The sequence below is a fragment of the Schistocerca serialis genome, chromosome 3 (assembly GCF_023864345.2).
Source record: "Schistocerca serialis cubense isolate TAMUIC-IGC-003099 chromosome 3, iqSchSeri2.2, whole genome shotgun sequence".
NCBI lineage: Eukaryota > Metazoa > Arthropoda > Insecta > Orthoptera > Acrididae > Schistocerca > Schistocerca serialis.
Window position 1 is genome coordinate 1053593451 of NC_064640.1, and position 22458 is coordinate 1053615908.

Sequence of the window (22458 nt, forward strand, 5' to 3'; positions counted from 1 at the left end):
CAGACTACAGTAATTTGGGTCATGTTCAGCAAACTAAATGTAATGAAGTAGTGCGGTGTTTCGATTTAAAATTAATAGACCGACTGGAAAAGGCAGCGGAAAATGTAATTCAGGAAACCCCTACACACTGTGACCTAAAAGTAATGAAGACAGATGTCGATCACTTTAGTTGGAGACAAATCCAAAAGGAACTACTAGATGAATTTGAGAAACCACCTGTACAACCTAGAATAAGCCACCCTATAATAATAGTGAATATGTTGGGTATCAATGTACGTTGTCTCTTAGACGGTGGAAGTGAGGTGAGTGCAATATCTCAGTCCTTCTTTGATGCATTACCTGGTAAAGACAAGCTTACAGTAATGAGGGTATCAAGACTAAGAATAATAGGTGTTACTGGCAAGGTGTCAAAAACGGTAAAGCAAGAAGCTTTACTACCCTTTCACATTAAAGGTAATTTAATTGATCATCCATGTTTAATTGTAAACAATCTCAGTATTGAGGTTTTAATTGGCATAGATTTCTTGTCAAAATATCAGAGTGTTGTTGACTTTGAAAGAAGCCAGTTAAAAATGGTCTTGCCAATAACCGGAGTAATTACAGTCCCTTTTAGTGATAAACATGTAGTAACTGATGATGGAACTTGGGAGCTGCCTATACGAGTTCTGAAAAATAGGAGGTATTGGGAAGAGGATGTTAATCTTGGTACAAGTAAGCTAAGCACAGAAGAAGAAGAAGAAGCAATTATTTTAGACAAGATAGAAGCTAAGTTGCAGGAAATCGATAAGATTTCAGACAATCAAAAGGAAGAAATGAGACAGGTTCTAAAAAGGCATCATAAAGTATTTTCAGATCGACGTGGCGTGGTCAAAGGTTATGAATGAATGCTGTAGGGAGGAGGTTGTTCTGTAACCTCTACACAGTGTGACAGCTGTGCAGTCCCAGCTGGGTGAGATCTTCTTTCCCATTTCAGGTCTCACTCATTCTTCCTCTTTCCTGTCATCAAAAATTTCGACCCCTTCTTTCATACATAAAATTTTCCGTTATGGTTACCAAGCCAACAATAAACCAATGAATGCTGTAGGGAGGAGGTTGTTCTGTAACCTCTACACAGTGTGGCAGCTGTGCAGTCCCAGCTGTGTGAGATCTTCTTTCCTTTTCAGGTCTCACTCATTCTTCCTCTTTCCTATCTACCTAAAATTTCTAACTCTTCTTTACAGCATTAAGCTAATGAATGCTGTGGGGAGGAGGTTGTTCTGTAACCTCTACACAGTGTGGCAGCTGTGCAGTCCCAGCTGTGTGAGATCTTCTTCCCATTTCAGGTCTCACTCATTCTTTATCTTTCCTATCTACAAAAATTTCAACATCTTCTTACAGCATTAAACCAATGAATGCTGTAGGGAGGAGGTTGTTCTGTAACCTCTACACAGTGTGGCAGCTGTGCAGTCCCAGCTGTGTGAGATCTTCTTTCCCATTTCAGATCTCACTCATTCTTCCTCTTTCCTGTCCACAAAAATTTCGACCTCTTCTTTCCAGACATGAAAATTTTCTGTCATGGCTATCAAGCCTTGAGTTATGTAACCATTCTATCTACCGATTAGTGAAGAAAAATACCTAATGTGATAAACCTAATAGTGACAAACAATAGAGAAGTATGACGTAATTAAGATAAAAAAATGTATTTGAGTAACAAGTATGTATAGTACCCTGGTAATATAATAAGTACAAAGTGTTGTTTTATTGGAAATGGTCCACCAACAGTAATTTAAAAAGATATATGAATTCATGTACAAGCAGGATCTGAATTGGTAGTGAAACCTAGTGTATGCTGTAGAGCTAACTAATTAATAGTAAGATAGAGATTGCTTAGTGTTATGAAAATATGCAGATAAGTTGTAAGATTAAACTCACCTGGTGTAGCAAGGAAAGGCAGTGTAATAGAATTGGGCAGTGTTCGTGGTTGAGACGTGAAGGACACGTCCCTGAAGTATTTATAAGGTTGGAGCTGGCCATTATTTTAGTGTAGTGTGTGACAGGATACACCTACACGTATTGAGGTTATGAGTTGGAGGCGTGAATGCGACCATAGGTACCCTTATGTTAGATGAGACAGAGCAGCTCATGGTGTCCTATAGGTTTAAGGAATTTAGCATTACGCTCGTCCATAATTACTTGATGCAGTTTAGTGGTAGGTCTGAGAGAGACTACCTGTGGTCTCAGCGTCCGATCGAGTGGAAATGGATTGCCACGTGAGCAAACTAATCAGCTGCAATACACTATGAATATGAAATAAATGTGCTATCCTATGCTTTAAATGTTAATACAGTGAGTGTTAAATAAGTTCATACACTAGCAAAGTAAATAAGTAACACAATGACAGATGTGAAACCTTACTTTAGCTCAGCATAAATACACTTCAAAGTAAGTAAGTACCTAATTGCAGATGTGGAACTGACAACAGCAGAGGACCAATAAGAGGATATATTAGTCAACTAAACGTAGTGTGTTTTGAACACTCACAACTGTACTATTACCAAAAGTTACTCACATGTACAAAGAAGCTGAGAAAACAACCACTAATCATACTCATACTATCTCTAAGAATAAGGTAATCAAAGATGAGTCAGTTAAGTTCTTAAAATACAAATGTATCAGGAATGTACCGAGCATTGGTTCAGTGTTCCGGCCCAGAACTAATAAATTCAGATTAAATAGGATTTATGATTATATGCCTTGAGCATAAAATTTTCTCTTGTAAGTGACCAACGGCGTTTTGAGCCATTTGTTTACCGATTTTATGACAGTTAAGTAACCGTAAGAGTAAAATTGAGAAAGGTTCTGTTAACTTTGTTCCAGCAACATACTGAAGGATAAAATGTATATATCCCCATTTCATTGTGACCCACCCTTAGATATTAAGTGAACAGAGTCTGAGGCACTCTTTTTGTTTGTTCTACAGGACAAACCAGATAATGGCAGCCTGGTAGCTGCGTGAAAGCGTGGAGTGACTTGGACACAACTCACAGTGACCCCTCCCCTTTCCCCCATGTAATTTAGAGAGAAGTGAAGGACGCACACCATAGCAACTTCCCCTTCTCTACCCCTGTGAATGGAAGTGTAGGACGCCAGCCAAAGCGGCTACAACCACGTGTGTAAAAATTATTTGTGAACTTTTTCTTTCAGGTTTAGAAAAGACTGCTAAGAGATAATCATCTGTTTATGTATCATGTTATTTTCTTTGAATTTGTGAATGTAAAAATGTATTTAATGGATCTAAGATTTTCATAATTTTTCAATTTGTATGTGTTTGTTTGTCTAAGGCAATATGTATGCCAAAATATTTCATTGACTTTGTTTAAAATTTTGAGTAACGACATTGGTTAAAAGGCAGTGAACATGCCTACAATTTAAATAATTAATGTAGGTAATCAGTTTTCTTTAATGTTTCTACAGGTTTATATTTCAATTTTGATTTTTCATAGGGAGTTAAACTGTACTCTTGCTTCCCTTTTTGTAATTAATTTTTTTTATTCATTAACATTCATAAACAAAAAATTTAAGTAGAGGGTGATGTAGGGAAGCAGCCTACTCACGCTGTAGTAAATTCACATCAGTTTCCATTGTGTGCCAGCCAGTCTGCTGTAACTAGCTCTGACGTCATAAATGTTGCGCAATACCTTAAAAATCAAGCAAATGACCTAAAACTTTTCTAGCATGTCAGGAATAATACTAAATTAATGTGTGTTAAATATCAGTTCGATAACTTAAGTCATTTTCGAAATTTGGACGTTTTTCTGAAAAAATCATTGGCGCAACAGAAAAGAGCTAGAGACTTCAAAATTTATATTTAAATTCATCTTTCATAATGATTTAATAAAAACAGTACTTTGGATTTCACAGATTAAGATTTTAGTGGAAATTCATGATTTTGTGGTTTTCGTCCCAAAACTGAAGGAAGCAAGATAGATTAAGTAGGCTAGTAAATAAGGCTAGGATGTTTAGATTTAAATAGGTTGGAGGTCCGCTATGATTATGAAGATGTGTAAAGTTTCTTTTGAATACCTATAAAATTATAGCGATAGCGGATCTCAAAAGGGACAGTTCAGAGCTCATCTACTGCGTACAGTGTAATTTAATTAATTCTCTCGCCCAGAATATTTAACTTAGCCACGTCAAAATTTTATTATCAATACTTACCTGTGTGCTGAATGAACGTTTAAATTAAGAGCTTCTTCGGCCATCAGCAAAAGAAGCTATAAATTATTATGTAACTTGAAGTGGTGCGTTACTAGCCCAGCGGCTAGTCGAGAGAGCCGAAAAGATCAGGCGTTCCCTTCGCCGTCCGCACCGCGGGTTTATATATAAGGACGCTGCGCGAGGAAGGCAAGGCTCCAGTTCTCTCCAGACGCTGAATGACACGCCATCTGTGTCGGTAGTCGCGTCGCATCAGTGTATCTGCTACAAACAGCCTCGGGTGCCGTATTAAGTTACTAGAGATACGCGGAACCATGAAAATATTTCATGTGAAGTGTTAATTCTGGAATGATATCCATTATCTAGCTTCAGTTTGCGTATTGTCGTATTTTCACGTGCCGTCGCGGGACAGACATTCTACCAAATATTTAGCGTGGCGTTTGATGAAGTATTTTCATCAAATTATGGCGAGCATTCTTTTTAATATTTAATTCGGACATTTATAGTTGCATCAGCGCATTAGACTCTGAACTGCTCTGTTAGTTAGATTGTAGGGATACTTGTGTTTTTTATCAGTGAATTTCAGAATATACTCAACTATTTTGGAAAACCGTTTTTGGTTAGAAATCCCGGACAATCTCCTAATTCCTCAGAGCTATAAGCTGCAGCTATAATGGTATCTCAATTGAAGTGGGCACTAGGATCTCTAAATACTGGCTCCATGTTTTATTAAATCACTTTCCGGGTGCCAAGAAGTAAATAGAGCGCCAGTGTTGAGAACGGCGAAAGACAGCATTAACAACATTCTAAAAGCCAGAAACTGATTCAACTTGCAAGCGTTTGTTACACCAAAATTTATTTTTACAAACATACACACGCCGCCCAACAATACGTCTATCTCCTTTCAGATGCACTATTCCTTCTTTACTGCATCCATCGCGCCCTCACATTGAAGAATTAACACAGAAATTGCGTCGCTATGAAAAACATTTGGTTCTATGACTTCTCCATCTAAATCGAGCAACGTTTCTATTGAAACGACATTATTTTCTTTTGGTATACGGGTATCTCCGTTCCGATGCACTATTCCTTCTTTACTGCATCCCTCGCTCCCTCACGTTGACGAAATAACAAAGAAATTGATCGCTATGAATTACTATGGGTTCTAAAACTTCTCCTTCTATATGGAGTACCGTTTATATGGAAACGAAAGGATTTTCTTTTGGGATACGAGTATTTCCTTTCCGATGCACTATTCCATCAATACTGCATCCCTCGCTCCCTCACATTGACGAAATGACACAGAAATTCCGTCGCAATGGAATACTTTGGGTTCTATGACTTCTCCCTCTAAATCGAGTAACGTTTCTATGGAAACAACAGGATTTTCCTTTGGAATACGACTATCTCCTTTCCGATGCACTATTCCTTCTTTACAGCAACCCTCGCTCCCTCACATTGACGAATTAACACAGAAATTGCGACGTGATGAAATACGATGGGTTCTATGACATCTCCGGCCGACTCGAGTAAAGTTTCTATGGAAAAGACAGGATTTTCTTTTGGGATACCACTATCTCCTTTCCGATGGAATATTCCTCCTTTACTGCAGCCCACACTCCCTCACATTGACGAATTAACACAGAAATTGCGTCGCTATGAAATACAATGCGATCTATGACTTCTCCTTCTATATCGAGCAACTTTTCTATGGAAACGATATGATTTTCATTTGGGATACGAGTATCTCCTTTCCGATACTCTATTCCTTCTTTACTGCATCCTTGGCTCCCTCACATTGACGAATGGACACAGAAATTGCGTCGATATGAAATACTATGGGTTCTATGACTTCTCCTTCTAAATCGAGTAACGTTTCAATGGAAACGACAGGATTTTCTTATGGGATAAGACTATCTCCTTTCCGATGCACTATTCCTTCTTTACTGCATTCTTCGCTCCCTCAAATTGACGAATAAACACAGAAATTGCGTCGCTATGATATACTATGAGTTCTATCACATCTCCTTCTAAATCGAGTAACGTATCTATATAAACGAAAGGATTTTCTTTTGAGCTACGAGTATCTCCTTTCCGATGCACTATTCCTTCTTTACTTCATCCCTCGCTCCCTAACACCGACAAATTAACACAGAAATTGAGTCGCGATGAAATACTCTGGGTTCTACGACTTCTCCTTCTAAATCGAGTAACGTATCTATGGAAACGACAGGATTTCCTTTTGGCATACGACTATCTTCGTTCCGATGCACTATTCCTCTTTTACTGCATCCCTCGCTCCCTCACATCGACAAGTTAACACAGAAATTTCGTCGCTATGAAATACTACGGGTATTCTCCATCTAAATCGAGTAACGTTTCTATGGAAACGACACGATTTTCTTTTGGGATAAGTGTATCTGCTTTCCGATGCACTATTGCTTCTTTACTGCATCCCTCGCACCATCATTTTGGGGAATTATCACAGAAAGTGCGTCGCTATGGTATATTATGGGTTCTATGATTCTCCTTCTAAATCGAGTAACGTTTCTATGGAAACGACAGGATTTTCTTTTGGGATACTACTATCTTCTTTCCGATGCACTATGCCGTCTTTACCGCATCCCTCGCTCCCGCAAATTGACGAATTATCACAGACATTCCGTCGCTATGAAATACTATGAATTCTATAACATCTCCTTCTGAGTCTAGTAACGTTTCTATGGAAACGACTGGATTCTCTTTTGGGATTCGAGTATCTCCTTTTGATGCACTCTTCCGTCCTTACTGCACCCCTCGCACCCTCACATTGACGGATTAACACAGAGATTGCGTAGCTATGAAATACTATGCGTTCTATGACTTCTCCTTCAAAATGGAGTAACGTTTCTATAGAAACAACAGGATTTTCTTTTGGGATGCGACCATCTCCTTTCCGATGCATTATTCCTTCTTTACAGCATCCCTCGCTCTCTCACATTGACGAATTAACACAGAAATTGCGTCGTGATGAAATACTATGGGTTCTATGAAATCTCCGGCCGACTCGAGTAAAGTTTCTATGGAAAAGACAGGATTTTCTTTTGGGATACCACTATCTCCTTTCCGATGGAATATTCCTCCTTTACTGCATCCCACGCTCCCTCACATTGACGAATTAACACAGAAATTGCGTCGCGATGAAATACTGTGGGTTCTACGTCTTCTCCTTCTAAATCGAGTAACGTATCTATGGAAACGACAGGATTTTCTTTTGGCATACGACTATCTTCGTTCCGATGCACTATTCCTCTTTTACTGCATCCCTCGCTCCCTCACATCGACAAGTTAACACAGAAATTTCGTCGCTATGAAATACTACGGGTATTCTCCATCTAAATCGAGTAACGTTTCTATGGAAATGACACGATTTTCTTTTGGGATAAGTGTATCTGCTTTCCGATGCACTATTGCTTCTTTACTGCATCCCTCGCACCATCATTTTGGGGAATTATCACAGAAAGTGCGTCGCTATGAAATATTATGGGTTCTATGATTCTCCTTCTAAATCGAGTAACGTTTCTATGGAAACGACAGGATTTTCTTTTGGGATACTACTATCTTCTTTCCGATGCACTATGCCGTCTTTACCGCATCCCTCGCTCCCGCAAATTGACGAATTATCACAGACATTCCGTCGCTATGAAATACTATGAATTCTATAACATCTCCTTCTGAGTCTAGTAACGTTTCTATGGAAACGACTGGATTCTCATTTGGGATTCGAGTATCTCCTTTTGATGCACTCTTCCGTCCTTACTGCACCCCTCGCACCCTCACATTGACGGATTAACACAGAAATTGCGTAGCTATGAAATACTATGCGTTCTATGACTTCTCCTTCAAAATGGAGTAACGTTTCTATAGAAACAACAAGATTTTCTTTTGGGATGCGACTATCTCCTTTCCGATGCATTATTCCTTCTTTACAGCATCCCTCGCTCCCTCACATTGACGAATTAACACAGAAATTGCGTCGTGATGAAATACTATGGGTTCTATGACATCTCCGGCCGACTCGAGTAAAGTTTCTATGGAAAAGACAGGATTTTCTTTTGGGATACCACTATCTCCTTTCCGATGGAATATTCCTCCTTTACTGCATCCCACGCTCCCTCACATTGACGAATTAACACAGAAATTGCGTCGCTATGAAATACAATGCGATCTATGACTTCTATATCGAGCAACTTTTCTATGGAAACGATATGATTTTCATTTGGGATACGAGTATCTCCTTTCCGATACACTATTCCTTCTTTACTGCATCCTTGGCTCCCTCACATTGACGAATGGACACAGAAATTGCGTCGATATGAAATACTATGGGTTCTATGACTTCTCCTTCTAAATCGAGTAATGTTTCTATGGAAACGACAGGATTTTCTTTTGGGATACGACTATCTCCTTTCCGATGCACTTTTCATTCTTTACTGCATCCCTCGCTCCCTCACATTCACGAATGAAATTGCGTCGCTATGAAATACTATGGGTCCAATGGCTTCTCCTTCAAAATACAGTAACGTTTCTATGGAAACGACAGGTTTTTCTTTTGGGATACGAGAATCTCCTTTCCGATGCACTAGTCCTTCTTTACTGCATCCCTCCCTCCATCACATAGACAAATTAACACATAAATTGCGTCGCCATTAAATACTGTGGGTTCTATGACTTGTCCTTCTAAATCGACTAACGTTTATATGGAAACGACAGGATTTTCTTTTGGGATACGAGTATCTCCATTCCGATGCCGTATTCCTTCTTTACTGAATCCCTCGCTCCATCACAGTAACGAATTAACACAGAAATTGCGTCGCTGTGAAATACCATGGGTTCTATGACTTCTCCTTCTAAATCGCGTAAAGTTTCCATGGAAACGACAGGATTTTCTTTTGGGATACTACTATCATCTTTCCGATGCACTATGCCGTCTTTACTGCATCCCTCGCTCCCTCACATTGACGAATGAACACAGAAATTGCGTCACTATGAAATACTATGGGTTCTATCACATCTCCTTCTAAATCTAGTAACGTTTCTAGGGAAACGACACGATTTTCTTTTGGGACACAAGTATCTCCTTTCGATGCACCCTTCCTTCTTTACTGCATCCCTCGCTCCCTCACATTGACGGATTAACACTGAAATTGCGTAGCTATTAAATACTATGGGTTCTATGACTTCTCCTTCAAAATGGAATAACGTTTCTATGGAAACAACTGGATTTTCTTTTGGGATACGACTAACTTCTTTCCGATGCACTATTCCTTCTTTACAGCATTTCTCGCTCCCTCACATTCAAGAATTAACACAGAAATTGCGTCGTTATGATATACTATGGGATCTATGACATCTCCTTCCAACTCGAGTAACGTTTCTATTGAAACGACAGGATTTTCATTTGCGATACGAGTATCTCCCTTTCGATGAACTGTTCCTTCTTTACTGCATCCCTCGCTCCCTAGCACCGGCTAATTAACACAGAAATTGCGTCGCTGGGTAATACTATAGGTTCTATGACTTCTCCTTATAAATCGAGTAACGTTTCTATGGAAACGACAGGATTTTCTTTTGGGATACGAGTATCTCCTTTCCGATTCACTATTCCGTCTTTACTGCATCCCTCACTCCCTCACATTGACGAATTAAACAACAAATTCCGTCGCTATGAAATACTATGGGTTCTATGACTTCTCCTTCAAAGTAAAGTAACGTTTCTATGGAAACGACAGGAATTTCTTTTGGGATACGACTATCTCCATTCCGATGCAGTATTCCATCTTTACTGCATCCCTCGCTCCCTCACATTGACGAATTAACACAGAAATGGCGTCGCTGTGATATCCCATGGGTTCTATGACTTCTCCTTCTAAATCGAGTAACGTTTCGATGGAAACGACAGGATGTTCTTTTGGAATACGACTATCTCCATTCCGATGCACTATTCCATCTTTACAGCATTCCTCGCTCCCTCACATTGACGAATTAACACAGAACTTGCGTCGTGATGAAATACTATGGGTTCTATGACATCTCCGTCCAACTCGAGTAAGGTTTGTATGGAAGAGACAGGATTTTCTTTTGGGATACCACTATCTCCTTTCCGATGCTATATTCCTCCTTTACTGCATCCCACGCTCCCTCACATTGACGAAGTAACACAGAAATTTCGTCGCTATGAAATACCACGGGTATTCTCCTTCTAAATCGAGTAACGTTTCTAGGGAAACGACAGGATTTCTTTTGGGATACGAGTACCTCCTTTCCGATGCACTATTCCTTCTTTACTGCAGCCTTCGCTCCCTCACAATAACGAATAAACACTGAATATGCGTCGCTATGAATTACTATGCGTTATATGACTTCTCCTTCAAAATCGAATAACGTCTCTATTGAAACGACAGGATATTCTTTTGGGGCTACGAGTATCTCCCTTCCGATGCACTGTTGCTTCTTTACTGCATCCCTCGCTCCCTCACATTGACGAATTAAACTGAAAATTCCGTCGCTATGAGTTACTATGGGTTCTATGACTTCTCGTTCTACATCGACTGACGTTTCTATGAAATCGACAGGATTTTCTTTTGGGATACGACTATCTCCTTTCCGATGCATTAAACTTTCTTTACTACACCTCTCGCACCCTCACAATGACGAATTAACACAGAATTTGCGTCGCTATGAAATACTATGGGTTCTATGATTTCTCCTTCTAAATCGAGTAACGTTGCTATGGAATCGAAAGGATTTCCTTTCGGGATACGAGTATTTCCTTTCCGATGCACTACTCGATCCTTACTGCAGCCCTCGCCCCCACACATTGACGAATTAACACAGAAATTGCGTCGCTATGAAATACTATGGGTTCTATGACTTCTCCTTCTAAATCGAGGAACGTTTCTATGGAAACGAAAGGATTTTCTTTTGGGATACGAGTATCTCCTTTCCGATGCACTATTCCGTCTTTACTGCATCCCTCGCCCCCTCACATTGACAAATTAACAGAAATTGCGTCGCTATGAAATACTATGGGTTCTATGGCTTCTCCTTCTAAATCGAGTAACGTGTCGATGGAAAGGACAGGATTTTCTTTTGGGATACTACTATCTCCTTTCCGATGCACTATTCCTTCTTTACTGCATCCCTCGCTCACTGACATTGACGAAATAACACAGAAATAGCGTTGCTATGAAATACAATGGGTTCTACCACATCTCCTTCTAAATCGAGTAACGTTTCTATGGAAACGAAAGGATTTTCTTTTGAAATACGAGTATCACCTTTTCAATGCACTATTACTTCTTTACTACATCCCCCGCTCCCTCACATTGACGAATTAACACAGAAATTGCGTCGCTATGATATACTATGGGTTCTATGACTTCTCCTTCTTAATCGAGGAACGTATCTATGGAAACGACAGGATTTTATTTTGGGATACGAGTATCTCCTTTCCGATGCATTATTCCTTCTTTACTGCATCCCTCGCCCCGTCACATTGACGAATTAACACCGATATTGCGTTGCTATGAAATACTATGTGTTCTATGACATCTCCTTCTAAAGCGAGTAACGTTTCTATGGAAACACAGGATTTTCTTTTGGGATAAGACTATATCCTTTCCGATGCACTATTAGGTCTTAACTGCATCCCTCGATCCCTCACATTGACAAATTAACACTTAAATTGACCGCTGTGAAAAACTATGGATTCTCTGACTTCTTCTTCTAAATCAAGTAACGTTTCTATGGAAACGAGAGGATGTACTTTTGAGATACGAGTATCTCCTTTCCGATGCACTATTCCTTCTTTACTGCATTCCTCGCTCCCTCACACTGACGAATTAACACAGAAATTGCGTCGCTATGAAATACTATGGATTCTATCACATCTCCTTCTAAATCGAGTAACGTTTCTATGGAAGCGAAGGGTTTTTCTTTTGAGATACGAGTATCTCCTTTCCGAAGCACTATTCCTTCTCTACTGCATCCCTCGCTCCCTCACATTGACGAATTAACACAGAAATTGCGTCGCTATGAAATACTATGGGTTCTATCACATCTTGTTCTAAATCAAGTAACGTTTCTATGGAAACGAATGCAATTTCTTTTGGGATACGAGTATCTCCTTTCCGATGCACTAGTTCTTCTTTACTGCATCCCTCGCTCCCTTACATGGACGGATTAACACAGTAATTGCGTCGGTATGAAATACTATGGGTTGTATGACTTCTCCTTCTAAATCGAGTAACGTTTCTATGGAAACGACAGGATTTTCCTATGGGTTACGAGTATCTGCTTTCCGATGCACTATTCCTTCTTTACAGCATCCCTCGCTCCATCACTTAGACGAAAAATTCTGTGTTTCTATATAAACGTTACTCGATTTAGAAGGAGATGGCATAGAACCCATAGTAATTCATAGCAACGCAATATCTGTGTTAAATCGTCAATGTGACGGAGCGAGGGATGCAGTAAAGAAGGAATAGTGCATCGGAAAGCAGATACTCGTATCCCAAAATAAAATCCTGTCGTTTCCAAAGATACGTTCCTCGATTAAAAAGGAGAAGTCATAGAACCCATAGTATATCATAGCGACGCAATTTCTGTGATAATTCGTCAATGTGAGGGAGCGAGGTATGTAGTAAAGAAGGAATGGTGCATTGGAAAGGAGATACTCGTATCTCAAAAGAAAATCCTTTCGTTTCCATTGAAACGTTACTCGATTTAGAAGGAGATGTGATTGAACCCATAGTATTTCATAGCGACGCAATTTCTGTGTTAATTCGACAATATGAGGGAGCGAGGGATGTAGTAAAGAAGGAATAGTGCATCTGAAAGGAGTTGGGCGTATTCCAAATGAAAATCCTGTCTTTTCCATAGAAACGTTACTCGATTTAGTAGGAGAGGTCATAGAACCCATAGTATTTCATAGCGACGCAATTTCTGTGTTAATTCGTCATGTGTGGGAGCGAGGGTTGCAGTAAAGAAGGAATGATGCATCGGGAAGGAGATAGACGTCTCCCATAAGAAATTCCTGTCGTTTACATAAAAACGTTACTCGAGTTGTAAAGAAATGTCATAGAACCCATAGTATTTCATAGCAACGCAATTTCTGTGTTATTTCGACATTGTGAGGGAGCGAGGTATGCAGTAAAAAAGGAATAATGCATCGGAAAGGAGATGGTCGTATCCCCAAAGAAAGTCCTGTCGTTTCCATAAAAACGTTACTCAATTTAAAAAGGGGGAGACATTGATCTGACAGTATATCATAGCGTCGCACTTTCTATGTTAATTCGTCAATGTGAGGGAGCCAGGGATGCAGTAAAGAGGGAATAGTGCATCGGAAAGAAGATACTCGTTTCTCAAAAGAAAATCTTATCGTTTGCATAGAAACGTCACACGATTTAGAAGGAGACGCCACAGAATACATAGCATTTTATAGCGACGCAGTTTCTGTTTTAATTCGTCAATGTGAGGTAGCGGGAAATGCAATAAAGTAGGAATAGTGCATCAGAAAGAATATACTCGTATCTTAAAAAGAAATCCTGTCGTCTCCATAGAATCATTACTCGATTTAGAAGGAGAAGTCATGGAACACACAGTATTCCATAGCGACGCAATTTCTGTGTTAATTCGTCAATGTGAGGGTGCGAGGGATGCAGTAAAGAAGGAATACTGCATCGGAAAGGAGATACTCGTATCCTAAAAGAAAAACCTGTCGTTTCCATAGAAACGTTACTCGATTATAAAAGGGGAAGTCATAGAACCGATAGTATTTCATAGCGACGCACTTTCTGTGTTAATTCGTCAAAGTGATGGGGTGAGGGATGCAGTAAAGAAGGAATAGTGCATCGGAAAGGAGATACTCGTAACCCAAAGCAAAACCCTGCCGTTTCCATAGAAACGTTACTCGATTTAGACGGAGAAGTCACACAAGCCATAGTATTTCATAGCGACGCAATTACTGTGTTAATTCGTCAATGTAAGGGAGCGAGGGATGCAGTAAAGAAGGAATACTGCATCGGAAAGGAGATACTCGTATCCTAGAAGAAAAGCCTGTCATTTCCGTAGAAACGTTACTCGATTTTAAAAGGGGAAGTCATAGAACCGATAGTATTTCATAGCGACGCAGTTTCTGTGTTAATTCGTCTAAGTGATGGAGCGAGGGATGCAGTAAAGAAGGAATAGTGCATCGGAAAGGAGATACTCGTAACCCATAGGAAAATCCTGTCGTTTCCATAGAAACGTTACTCGATTTAGAAGGAGAAGTCATACAACCCATAGTATTTCATAGCGACGCAATTACTGTGTTAATCCGTCAATGTAAGAGAGCGATGGATGCAGTAAAGAAGAACTAGTGCATCGGAAAGGAGATACTCGTATCCCAAAAGAAAATCCTTTTGTTTCAATAGAAACGTTACTCGATTTAGAGGAAGATGTGATAGAACCTATAGTATTTCATAGCGACGCAATTTCTGTGTTAATTCGTCAATGTGAGGGAGCGAGGGATGCAGTAAAGAAGGAATAGTGCTTCGGAAAGGAGATATGGAAACTACAGGATTTTCTTTTGGGAAATGAGTATCTTCTTTCCGATGCACTATTCCTTCTTTACTGCATCCCTCGCTCAGTCACATTGACGAATTAACACAGATATTTCGTTGCTATGAAATTCTATGGGTTCTATGACAACTCCTTTTAATCGCGTAACGTTACTATGGAAACGACAGGATTTTCTTTTGGGATACGAGTATCTCCTTTCCCGAAGCACTTGTCATTCTTCCTACATCCCTAGCTCCCTCACATTGACGAATTAACACAGAAAATGCGTCGCTAAGAAATACTATGGGTTCTAAGACTTCTCTTTCTAAATCGAGTAACGTGTCTATATAAAGGACAGGATTTTCTTTTGGGATACGACTATCTCCTTTCCGATGCACAATTCCTTCTTTACTGCATCCCTCGCCCCTCACATTGACAAATTAACAGAATTTGCGCCGTTATGAATTTCTATGCGTTCTATGGGGTCTCCTTCTAAATCGAGGAACGTGTCTATGGAAAGGTCAGGGTTTTCTTTTAGGTAACGACTATCTCCTTTCCGATGCACTATTCCTTCTTTACTGCATCCCTCGCTCCCTCACATTGATGAATTAACACAGAAATAGCGTCGCTATGAAATACTATTGGTTCTACCACATCTCCTTCAAAGTCGAGTAACGTTTCTATGGAAACGAAAGGATTATCGTTTGAGATACGAGTATCTCCTTTCCGATGCACTATTCCTTCTTTACTGCATCCCTCGCTCCCTAACATTGACGAATTAACACCGAAATTGTGTCGCTATGAAATACTATTGATTCTATCACATCTCCTTCTAAATCGAATAACGTTTCTATGGAAACGAAAGGATCTTCTTTTGAGATACGAGTATCTCCTTTCCGATGCACTTTTCCTTCTTTACTGTATCCCTCGCTCCCTCACATTGACGAATTAACACAGAAATTGCGTCGCTATGAAATACTATGGGTTCTATCACATCTCCTTCTAAATCAAGTAACGTTTCTATGCAAAAGACAGGATTTTCTTTTGGAATACGACTATATCCATTCCGATGCAATATTAGGTCATTACTGCATCCCTCGCTCCCTCACATTGACAAATTAAAACTAAAATTGATCGCTGTGAAAAAGTGTGGGTTCTATGACTTCTCCTTCTAGATCGAGTAACGTTTCTATAGAAAGGACAGGATTTTCTTGTGAGATACGAGTATCTCCTGTCCAATGCACTATTCCTTCTTTACTGCATACCTCTCTCCCTCACATTGACGAATTAACACAGAAATTGCGTCGCTATGAAATACTATGCATTCTATGACTTCTCCTTCTAAATCGAGGAACGTATCTATGGAAACGACAGGATTTTATTTTGGGATACGAGTATCTCCTTTCCGATGCACTATTCCTTCTTTACTGCATCCCTCGCTCCGTCACATTGACGAATTAACACAGATATTGCGTTTCTATGAAATACTATGGGTTCTATGACATCTCCTTCTAAATCGAGTAACGTTTCTATGGAAACACAGGATTTTCTTTTGGGATAAGACTAAATCCTTTCCGATGCACTATTAGGTCTTAACTGCATCCCTCGCTCCCTCACATTGACAAATTAACACTGAAATTGATCGCTGTGAAAAGCTATGGGTTCTATGACTTCTTCTACTAAATCGAGTAACGTTTCCATGGAAACGAGAAGATGTACTTTTGAGATACGAGTATCTCCTTTCCGAAGCACTATTCCTTCTTTGCTACATCCCTCGCACCTTCACATTGACGAATTAACACAGAAATTGCGTCGCTATGATACTATGGGTTCTATCACTTCTTAATCTAAATCAAGTAACGTTTCTATGGAAACGAAAGGATTTTCTTTTGAGATACGAGTATTTCCTTCCCAATGCGCTATTCCTTCTTTACTGCATACCTCGCTCCCTCACATTGACGAATTAACACAGGAATTACGTCGCTATGAAATACTATGGGTTCTATGACTTTGCCTTCTAAATCGAGTAACATTTCTATGGACACTACAGGATTTTCTTTTGGGAAACGAGTATCTTCATTCCGATGCACTATTCCTTCTTTACTGCATCTCTCGCTCCCTCACACTGACGAACTAGCACAGAAATTGCGTCGCTATGAAATACTATGGGTTCTATGACATCTCCTTGTAAATCGAGTAACGTTTCTATGGAAACGAGAGGATTTTCTTTTGGAATACGAGTAACTCCTTTCCGATGCACTAGTTCTTCTTTACTGCATCCCTCGCTCCCTTACATTGACGGATAAACACAGTAATTGCGTCGCTATGAAATACTATGGGTTGTATGACTTCTCCTTGTAAATCGAGTAACGTTTCTATGGAAACGACTGGATTTTCCCATGGGTTACGAGTATCTCCTTTCCGATGCACTATTCCTTCTTTACTGCATCCCTCGCTCCATCACTTTGACGAATTAACACAGAAACTGCGTCGCTATGAAGTACTATCGGTTCTATGACTTCCCCTTTTTCAAAATCGAGTAACGTTTCTACGGAAACGATAGGCTTTTCTTCTGGGATACGAGTATCACCCTTCCGATGCAGTATTCCTTCTTTACTGCATCACTCGCTCCCTTACATTGACGAATTAACACAGTAATTGCGTCGCTATGAAATACTATGTCTTGTATGACTTCTCCGTCTAAATCGAGTAACGTTTCTATGAAAACTGCAGGATTTTGCTTTGGGTTACGGGTATCTCCTTCCCGATGCACTATTCCTTCTTTACTGCATTCCTCGCCCCATCACTTTGACGAATTAACACAGAAAGTGCGTCGGTATGAAATTCTATCGGTTCTATGACTTCCCCTTTTAAAATTGAGTATCGTTTCTATGGAAACAACAGGACTTTCTTTTGGGATTCGGCCAATCCTTTCCCATGCACTATGCCTTCTTTACTACGTCCCTCGCTCCCTCACATTGACGAATTAACACAGAAGTTGCGTCGCTATGAAACACTATGTGTACAATGGCTTCCCCTTCTAATTCGAGTAACGTTTCAATGGAAACGACAGGATTTTCTTTTGGGATACGACTATCTCCGTTCCGATGCACTATTACTTCTTTATTGCATCACTCGCTCCCTCACACTGACGATTTAACACAGAAATTGCGTCTCTATGAAAATCTATGTGTTCTATGAAATCTCCTTCTAAATCGAGTAACGTTTCATGGGAAACGACAGGATTTTCTTTTGGGATACGACTATACCCTTTCCGATGCACTATTCCTTATTTACTGCATCTCTCACATCCCTCACATTGACGAATTAACACAGAAATTGCGTCGCTATGATATACTATGGGTTCTATGACTTCACCTTCTAAATCGAGAAACGTTTCTATAGAAAGGACAGGATTTTCTTTTGGGATTCGAGTATCTATTTTCCAATGCACTTTTGCTTCTCTACTGCATCCCTCGCTCCCTCACATTGACGAATTAACACAGAAAGAGCGTCGCTATGAGATACTATGGATTCTATCACATCTCCTTCTAAATCGAGTAACGTTTCTATGGAAACGAAAGGATTTTCTCTTGAGATACGAGTATCTCCATTCCGATGCACTATTCCTCCTTTACTGCATCCCTCACTCCCTCACATTGACGAATTAACACAGAAATGGCGTCGCTATGAAATACTATTGGTTCTATCACATCTCCTTCTAAATCAAGTAACGTTTCTATGCAAAAGACAGCATTTTCATTTGGGATACGACTATATCCTTTCCGATGCAATATTATGTCTTTACTGCATCCCTCGCTCCCTCACATTGACAAATTAACACTGAAATTGATCGCCGTGAAAAACTGTGGGTTCTACGACTTCTCCTTCTAAATCGAGTAACGTTTCTATAGAAAGGACAATATTTTGTTGTGGGATACGAGTATCTCCTGTCCAATGTACTATTCCTTCTTTACTGCATCCCTCACTCCCTCACATTGACGAATTAACACAAAAACTGCGTCGCTATTAAATACTATGGGTTCTATCACATCTCCTTCTAAATCTAGTAACGTTTCTATGGAAACGAAAGGATTTTCTTTTGTGATACGAGTATTTCCTTCCCAATGCGCTATTCCTTCTTTACTGCATACCTCGCTCCCTCACATTGACGGATTAACACAGAAATTGCGTCGCTATGAAATACTATGGGTTCTATGACTTTGCCTTCTAAATCGAGTAACGTTTCTGTGGACACTACAGGATTTTCTTTTGGGAAACGAGTATCTTCTTCCCGATGCACTATTTCTTCTGTACTGCATCCCTCGCTCCCTCACATTGGCAAATTAACACAGCAATTGCGTCGCTATGATATACTATGGGTTCTATGACATCTCCTTCTAAATCGAGTAACGTTTCTATGGAAACGACTGGATTTACTTTTGAGATACGACTACCTACTTTCCGATGCACGTTTCCTTCATTACTGCATCCCTCGCTCCCTCACACTGACGAATTAACACAGAAATACCGTCACTATGAAATACTATGTGTTCCATGACATCTCCTACTAAATCGAGTAACGTTGCAATGGAAACGACAGGATTTTCTTTTGGGATACGACTATGTCCTTTCCGATGCACTATTCCTTCTTTACTGCATCCCTCGCTCCTTCACATTGTCGAATTAACACAGAAATTGCGTCGCTATGAAATACTATGGGTTCTATGATTTCTAGTTCTAAATCGAGTAACGTGCCTATGGAAAGGACAGGATTATCTTATGGGATTCGACAATCTCCTTTCCGATGCACTATTACTTCTTTACTGCATCCCTCGCTCCCTCACATTGACGAATTAACACAGAAATAGCGTCGCTATGAAATACTATGGGTTCTACCACATCTCCTTCCAAATCGAGTAACGTTTCTATGGAAACGAAAGGATTTTCTTTTGAGATACGAGTATCTCCTTTCCGATGCACTATTCCTTCTTTACTGCATCCCTCGCCCCTCACATTGACAAATTAACAGAAATTGCGTTGCTATGATATACTATGGGTACTATGGCCTCTCCTTCTAAATCGAGTAACGTGTCTATGGAATGGACAGGATTTTCTTATGGGATTCGACTATCTCCTTTCCGATGCACTATTCCTTCTTTACTGCATTCCTTGCTCCCTCACATTGAAGAATTAACACAGAAATAGCGTCGCTATGAAATACTATGGGTTCTACCACATCTCCTTCTAAATCGAGTAACGTTTCTATGGAAACGAAAGGATTTTCTTTTGAGATACGAGTATCTCCTTTCCGATGCACTATTCCTTCTTTACTGCATCCCTCGCCCCCTCACATTGACGAATTAACACAGAAATTGCGTCGCTATGAAATACTACGCATTCCATCACATCTCCTTCTAAATCGAGTAACGTTTCTATGGAAACGAGAGGATTTTCTTTTGGGATACGAGTATCTCCTTTCCGATGCACTATTCCTTCTTTACTGCATCCCTCGCTCCCTCACACTGACGAATTAACACAGAAATTGCGTCGCTATGAAATACTATGGGTTCTATGACATCTCCATCTAAATCGAGTAACGTTTCAACGGAAACGACAGGATTTTCTTTTGGGATTCGAATATCTAATGTCCGATCCAGTATTCCTTCTTTACTGCATCCCTCGCTCCCTCACAATGTCGAATTTACACAGAAATTGCGTCGCCATGATATACTATAGGTTCTATGACCTCTCCTTCTAAATGGAGTAACGTTTCTATGGAAACGAGAGGATTTTCTTTTGGGATAAGAGTATCTCCTTTCCGATGCACTAGTCCTTCTTTACAGCATCCCTCGCACCCTCACATTGACGAATTAACACAGAAATAGCGTCACTATGAAATACTATGTGTTCCATGACATCTCCTTCCAAATCGAGTAACGTTTCAATGGAAACGACAGGATTTTCTTTTGGGATACGACTATCTCCTTTCCGATGCACTATTAGGTCTTTACTGCATCCCTCGCTCCCTCACATTGACGAATTAACACTGAAAATGATCGCTATGTAACACTATAGGTTCTATGACTTCTCCTTCTAAATCGAGTAACGCTTCTATAGTAAGGACAGGATTTTTTTTTGGGATACGAGTATCTCCTGTCCAATGCACTATTCCTTCTGTACTGCATCCCTCGCTCCCTCACATTGACGAATTAACACAGAAAGTGCGTCGCAATGAAATACTGACAGATCTATGACTCCCCCTTTTTAAATTGCGTAACGTTTCTATGGAAACGACAGGATTTTCTTTTGGGATACGACCATCTCCTTTCCGATGCATTATTCCCTTTTTACTGCATCCCTCGCTTCCTCACAATGACGAATTAACACAGAAAATGCGTCGCTATGAAAAACTATGTGTTCTATAAAATCCCCTTCTAAATCGAGTAACGTTTCATTGGAAACGACAGGATTTTCTTTGGGGATACGACTATCTCCTTTCCGATGCACTATTAGGTCTTTACTGCATCCCTCGCTCCCTCATATTGGCGAATTAACACAGCAATTGCGTCGCTATGAAATACTATGGGTTCTATCACATCTCCTTCTAAACCGAGTAGCGTTTCTATGGAATCGACAGGATTTACTTTTGAGTTACGACTATCTCCTTTCCGATGCACTATTCCTTCATTACTGCATCCCTCGCTCCCTCACACTGACAAATTAACGCAGAAATAGCGTCACTATGAAATACTATGTGTTCCATGACATCTCCTTCTAAATCGAGTAACGTTTCAATGAAAACGACAGGATTTTCTTTTGGGAAACGTCTATCTCCTTTTTTGATGCATCATTCCTTCTTTACTGCAACCCTCGCTCCCACGCATTGACGAATTAACACAGAAATTCCGTCGCTATAAAAAATTCTATGGGTTGTATGACTTCTCCTTCTAAATCGAGTAACGTTGCTATAAAAAAGACAGGATTTTCTTTTGGGATACGACTATCTCCTTTCCGATGCACTATTAGGTCTTTACTGCATCCCTCGCTCCCTCACATTGACGAATTAACACAGAAATTGCGTCGCTATGAAATACTATGGATTCTATCACATCTCCTTCTAAATCGAGTAACGTTTCCATGGAAACGAAAGGATTTTCTTTTGAGATACGAGTATCTCCTTTCCGATGCACTATTCCTTCTTTACTGCATGCTTCGCCCCTCACATTGACAAATTAACAGAAATTGCGTCGCTATGAAATACTATGGGTTCAATGGCCTCTCCTTCTAAATCGAGTAACGTGTCTATGGAAAGGGCAGGATTTTCTTTTGGGATACGACTATCTCCTTTCCGATGCACTATTCCTTCTTTACTGCATCTCTCGCTCCCTCACATTGACGATTTAACACAGAAATAGCGTCGCTATGAAATACTATGGGTTCTACCACATCTCCTTCTAAATCGAGTAATGTTTCTATGGAAACGAAAGTATTTTCTTTTGAGATACGAGTATCTCCTTTCCGATGCACTATTTCTTCTTTACTGCATCCCTCGCTGCCTCACACTGACGAATTAACACAGAAATTGCGTCGCTATCAAATACAATGGGTTCTATGACATCTCCTTCTAAATAAAGTAACGTTTCTATGGAAACTATAGGATTATCTTTTGGGAAACGAGTA